A 6,839-nucleotide genomic window follows, 5' to 3' on the forward strand; every position below is an offset into this window, starting at 1 on the left:
GAGATTCATTTCTTGATTTAAAATATATTACAAAGCCAAAGTAATTGAACAACATAGTGCTGGTACAAGGACAAACATACATACCAATAGAATTGAATTGAGATTTCAGATATCAATCTCACTTTAAGCCACATGATTTTTGGCATGGATACCATTTGTACTGAATTGGGAAACTATAACCTCTTCATCAAATAGTGCTGTGAAAGCTGTGTGCCCACATAGAAAAGAATGAACCCTTACCTCACACCATATACAAAGGCCAACTTATAATGGATGAAAGACCTACATAGAAAATTTAAAAGAAGCATTATAACATTTCTGGAAGAAAATAAAGGTAAGCATCTTCAGGACCTTGTGTTAGGCAATGGCATTTTAGACTTAAAACCAAAGCATACACAGCAAAAGAAAAATAGATAAATGGACCTCTTCAACATTAAAAAAAATTGTGAATAAAATGTGTTGTTGTGAAAGTAAACAGACTGTGTACAAAATATGTGGGGGTATGCAATAAGTTTTTAATTCTTAAATTTTACAGAGATTCTGTTTGGTGTGATGGAAGACATTTAGTAATTTATTGTGGTGATGGTTGTACAACACTGGGAATATAATTAAAATCATTAAATTATATATTTTAATGTAGTTACAATGGGGAAATTTTAGATTGCTGTTACTAGAATACAAACTTTAAAAGAAGAATATCCAGTAATGATACTTTAAAATTATTTTAAATTCCTATAACACTGCTAATGTTTTACATAAATGTAACTGGGAGCAGAGCCCTGTCACAGAGGGGAAATAAAAGGACTGGTATCAAGAAGAGGGCCATAGCTATAGTAAAACATCCAGAAAGATAACTTTGATCCACTCTGAAATGAATACTCTTTAAGCAGGAGCCAATACTGAAATCAAGGGTGAGATAGCCAAGAGTCCTATCCAAAAATCAGGATTCAGGATTTTTCCCTCTCCCATCAGTAAAATTCTTTCTTGAGTTCTTTTACTGGTGGTCAAACTTTGCCACAAGTGGGAAATCAGAGAATATGCAGGCATACAGTTTCTTGTCCTTTGAATGATCCTTGAGACTCAAGGAACAAAAGTCACCTTTCTGAGGTCCAAAATTAAGGGGTTGAGGAGTTGTCAGAAGCAAATGCATTGTGAGGGCTCTCTTAACAAGGAAGATAAGACCCAGCCATCAGATATTTCTATCATATTTTTTTAGTTCTATAAACAACCAATCACAATATATCAAACCTAAACCCTGTCACTGTCTCACCTCCCTTTGTTTCCATCCTGTAAATCTTCCCTAGTTCTTAGATTGAGAAACAGTTTGAGCTCGATTCTTATCTCCTTGCTAGTCAACCATGAATCTAAACTCTTTTCTCAAAATCCTGGTTCCACAGTATTGGCTTCTTTGGCAATCAGAAAATGAACCCATTGCTTGGTAATATTATCAGTGATGGTGTGTGAGGTTACACTGTGGCCTTTGGTGGGAGAGTTTCCTTCTCCCACTCAGATTAATGGGGAACAAATTGACTCCCTTGTTAGAAAATTTCCCTACAATGTGCAGGCTTTGATTATTCACATATTTTAAAAATTGACATATAATTTACATGCCACAAAATTCACCCTATTAAAGTGTACAAATCGGTGATTTTTAATATATTCTCAAGGGTGTCTAACCATTAACTCTATGCTGTTTTTTCAAATAAATGGTTTTTCTTGCTATTACTGAGTGGAAAGAGTTATTTATGTGTATAGTACAAAATTACTGTATAACATATATTTATTTTTACCAAGCAGAAGCTTGCATTTTAATTTTCTCAAATTTATGACACTTTTCTGTTATGTTTCATATTTTTGCCTGATTATATAATATTAATTTAAAGTCATGAAAATTTTCTCCTAGGTTTTACACTATATGTTTCAAGGCTTTAGCTCTTATATTTAATATATATATTGGTCAAAGTTCATTTTGTTCTATAAGACTCTCAAATTAGTCTAGAACTTTGTGTTGAAACAATTTCCCTCTCCTGATTAAATGACCCTGGTAGATTTCCTTAAAATAAATTGACCATACATTATCTGTGTGGGTCTATTTCTGGTCCCACTATTCTATTTCATTTGGCTACATTTTTCTCCTAACAAGAAAGCCATATGACATAGAATTTCATTACAGTAAATCTAGACATTTGTCAAAATCAGGGTTCAATCTTTGCTCTTTCTTTTCAAAATAGCATTATTATTATAAACATTGTATTTACATTTCCACTTTAGAATCAACTTACCAATTTCAAAAATTTGCAGCTTGAAGGGATAATTATTGGGACTAAAACAGATCAAAATAGACATTGTTGATATTGTAACAATATTTACTTTTTAGAGCAAGACAATGATATGTTTCTCCAGTTTTAATTATCTTTGAAAACTTTTTGAACAAAGTTTTATAGTTTTCAGGGCACAAGTCATGCATATATATATATTGTTAAATTCATTATTGATTCCTTCATTTTGTGATGTTAATGTACTCTAATTTGAATGATATTCTTTTTTCCATTTTGTTTGCCCATTCCTTACCATAAAACAATGCAATTTTTTCTTGAAACATTTTAAGCTACCTTAATAGTTCCAGTGGGTTTTAGTAGATGCATTAGGATTTTCTAGGTAAATATTTTGTTTGTTAATATAAAAGTTTAACTTCTTAATTTCCTATGTCATTTATTTTTTCCTTATTTTAATAGCAAAGGCATTCTGTACAACGCTGAATAGAAGTGGTGATAGCATACACCTTTTCTCATTTCAGATCTTTATGAGAAATTATTCAGGTTTTCATCATTAAGGATGATGTTGGCTGCAAGTTGTTTCATTTTGTTTACTTTGATTTAACAGATGCCCGGATTATGAACTTCTTTTCTGATACCAGATTATTGATTTAGTTTTGTCACAGATTTTTTATGTTGCAAAATGTTTTTTTCTGAATCTATTGGAAAAATTGTTTGATTAAAAAGTTACCATGTGAGGTCCCCACGGTCAACACTAGTCCGGGTCCTACCCGGCGAGGTGGGCTTGTGCCCACGTCCCTTATGGTGGCTCCTGGGGCCCCAGAAAGTTTCATCCTGAAAGATGTAGTAGCATATGTTGAAGTGTGGTCATCCAATGGAACAGAAAATTATTCAAAGACATTTACAAAACAACTTACAGATATGGGGGCAAATGTTTCAAAAACTTTTAACAAGCAAGTAGCTCACATTGTATTCAAAGATGTATACCAGAGCACTTGGGATAAAGCACAGAAGAAGAAAGGGGTAAAGCTTGTTTCAGTGTTCTGGGTTGAAAACATAAGTGCATGCAGCCCAAAGATTTTTTTCCCAAAATGCAAGAAAATGATAAAAGACTCCAAAAGAAATTTGAGAAAATGGCTTGAGAGCTACAAAAGCAAAAACAATGCTAGATAATGATATTCCTGCTCTCTTATTTGAATCTAATGGTTCATTAATCTATAGTCCTATAAATAAAATTAATAAGAGTCATCACAGAGCAATGGAGAAGAGATTACAGGAGATGAAGGACAAAAGGGAAAATATTTCCCCTACATCTTCTCAAATGATTGAAAGCGTTCATAAAAATCCAGCTAACTCTCTGTATGAAACACCTCTGAATGTTTCACATGACACTTGCAGTTCAGATGAATCCTTTTTGGGTGTTTTACATTCATCTTTTGAGGATCTTTGTGAAAACTCAGGATATAGAAATCAGGAATTGAAATTGGAAGGATTCATTAAAGAAATTAAGAATATTTCTATTTCTTCACCTTTAAAATAGTGTTCATTCATCAGCAGTTTGCAATTACCTCAATGAGTCTACTCCTCAGAAATCTATGAGTAATCTTTCAGAGGAAAAAGATACTATAAGTGAAGTGGTCATCTCTAACCAAAAGCAGTCTGAAGGGACATCTAAGGAGATATTTGATGAGGAATATAGTTCATCTTCTACTTTATTTACAACAAAAGACCACTCTTTGCTAAATTCAATTCCAAAAAGTTCCTCAGCAAAAAGAAAAATAATGTCGGAGTGCTTATATTCATCTTCAAAAGAAAAGTTACCCCAAAAAAGTACAGTATGAAGTCTACTATGCCAGAATGGAAACTTTTTAAGTTGACAAACAGCCCACAGTTTATGAACAAGCCTGTTACAGAGACTCTTGATTGTGAGGAGTCCTCATATGATGATTATTTTTCACCTGATAATCTTAAGGAAAGGAATGTTCTTTTTGAATGTCAGTCATCCTCAAGCCCTGTTCAGTTCAATTACAGAGGAAGTCTTTCTAAGGGTGAGAGAATAAGTGTATTGGAAATGTCTAATGTTTCCAGTATTCTTAGAAAATGCAGATTATAACTGCATTAATAACTGATTTTACAGCAAAAACTAGTCCTAGTCTTGAGAAACCTACAGATTATGAAGGAAATACAACTTTGAGTTATACGACATCTACAGAAATATCTGCAGCTGAAGAAACTCCAATATATTGTAGAGGAGCTAATGTTCAGAAAATAAAAAACACATGCCTAGATGGATATAACTTTCCTTTTATCATTGATGAACTTGTTCATCAGAAAGAATGCCTAGAGAAAGAACATCATGGTACTTTAACTCCTTTAAAAGGAAGCACTCGAGAAAATGAAGAATTGATTGAAGTTAAAAGCATGCAGAAAGAAGATAACACATCTGAAGATGGAATGCAAAATGATAATAAGCTAAATTTTGTAGATTATAATGAGGGAAAACCCACAGAAGAAAGGCAAAACTTACCCAAAAGATGTGGTGAAAGTATGTGAATCTATTCCAAATGCCTTGTTATTGGACTATGTAATAGTATGTCTATATTTTAAATATATCACAACTTTTTCATAATTTAAACTTATTTCTCTCTCTCTAAGAATTTGTGCTTCATTATTGCCCAGTGATAGATTCAGAATAAATAACTCCTAGCCTGGATTACTGAGGAGAGTGAATGCCTTTTCCTTGTTCCATTAGTCTTTCATTATAACATGATTGTTGTTTAAGGAGGCATAAGTATGTCTCTATTAAGTAATGGAGGTCTTTTGTTTTTGTTTTTTTAATCTCAGTTTATAACAGTGAAACAGTTTATTTTAGAAAGAAAATTAAGGTCACATGAGCCATTGAGTCTACAAAGAAAAGAGGAGGTATGAAAAATAAATTTGGAAATATGTTATAAATATTTTTTAAGAAACTAGACATAGCACACTTAACATGTATTTTGCTCAGTTAAGAAGTTCATCATGGGCCTTGTTTAACTTCTATTTATTTTACTTTAATCATATCTTTTAAATCAGAATTATTCTTATCTGTAATTTAATTGTAATCAGAGTAATGAATTATGTCATGAAGAACATAGTAATGAACTTTGCAATTGTGACAAAAATAACAATAATAAAAACATCGTGCCCTTTCTGATTATAAGCACAAATAGGTTTTTGCAATTAAAATTGAAGACATCTTGAATTTTTACTGCCTTTACTTTTCCAGTGGTTTTAACCACCTCTTTCAAGACACAGAAGTTATGGGAGCTGACCTAATCACCAATAGACTGCATATCTTTTTGACAAGTTTAAACTTCCCCAGATCTCACAAATAACATTTATATATTTTAACCTACTCTTTATAGATTGTTTCCAAATGTATTAAAATTGACAAGCAACTATATTATGTTCCTTTAGGCTCAGTATGCATTTTCAGTATATTTATTTAAAAATCATGTCAACTAAAATTAATATAAAAAGTAGAAGTATGGAATTGTTTTTAATATATAAGCATATCCTGTTCATTTGGTTTTTATCTTGTGTATTTTGTAAACTTTTGAAAAATATTTAATGACATGCAGATACAAATTAAGCAGGAAAAAAACTGATTTTCAACCAGTACAGTGCACCTTATAATTCCAATGTCATAACAAAAAAGTGTGTTCTTCCTTGGAAGCAGAAATATTATTTGTTCTAGGACTTATCCTCAAAGTCTCTTAGGGTCTTGGGATCAATTATAACAGGAAAAGGTTCTGGATCACTCACTGTGACTTAGAGATTTTAAGATTTTTATTGGTCTTATGATATGTGTCATCAAATGCTGGTATAAACATTTTATATGCCCTAATAAAATAATACCTTCTAGAGTCATCTGCCTTATTCCATAACATTCTGAAGATAAAAAAGGTTGAATTTCAGGACAGTAAAATATATTAGATAGTGTCAAGCCTTAATATAATCCCTTTGTTTCATAGTGATATAATTAAACCCAATGATGTTTTTAATTGTCCACAGTAAGCTCAACTGGAACTCAGGTATCCCAACTCTATTTGAGACTCTACTATAGATAAAATCATAATAGCCTTCACTTGTATTGGCTATTACAATAGCCAATGTATGGAACACCATACATGCTGAAGTTGGAAATAAAAGCTGTTCTGTATATCAAACTATACCTCTCCAAACATGTTATCTGGAAAATAAAAATTCTGTTTTCAAAAAAAAAAGTTAACATGTGGGCAGGCACAGTGACTCAGCAGGCAGAGTTTGTACCTGCAATGCCAGAGACCTGGGTTCATTTCCCACTGTCTGCCCATGGGAAAAAAAAGTTAACATGTTAATAGTGTAAAAAAAAAAAACACAACACAGAAATCTGAAGATACAGGTGAATGCAGGACATCATAGTCAAAATGGTGCAGAGGCCACCAGAGTCATTTATATGCACATTTAATCTTGAATATAGGTGGGGAAACCTTTACTTGTAGAGCAACAAGGATAAAAATACAGCATATATCTCACCAGAAA

The 6,839-nt window shown here is 32.3% G+C and overlaps 1 pseudogene; it reads left to right on the forward strand.

Moving 5' to 3' along the window:
* Positions 1 to 3,077: 3,077 nt before the first annotated feature.
* Positions 3,078 to 4,829, forward strand: LOC143645638 (microcephalin pseudogene; annotated as a pseudogene).
* Positions 4,830 to 6,839: the final 2,010 nt, after the last annotated feature.

This window comes from Tamandua tetradactyla, chromosome 9, assembly GCF_023851605.1.
Source record: "Tamandua tetradactyla isolate mTamTet1 chromosome 9, mTamTet1.pri, whole genome shotgun sequence".
In the NCBI taxonomy this organism is placed as follows: domain Eukaryota; kingdom Metazoa; phylum Chordata; class Mammalia; order Pilosa; family Myrmecophagidae; genus Tamandua; species Tamandua tetradactyla.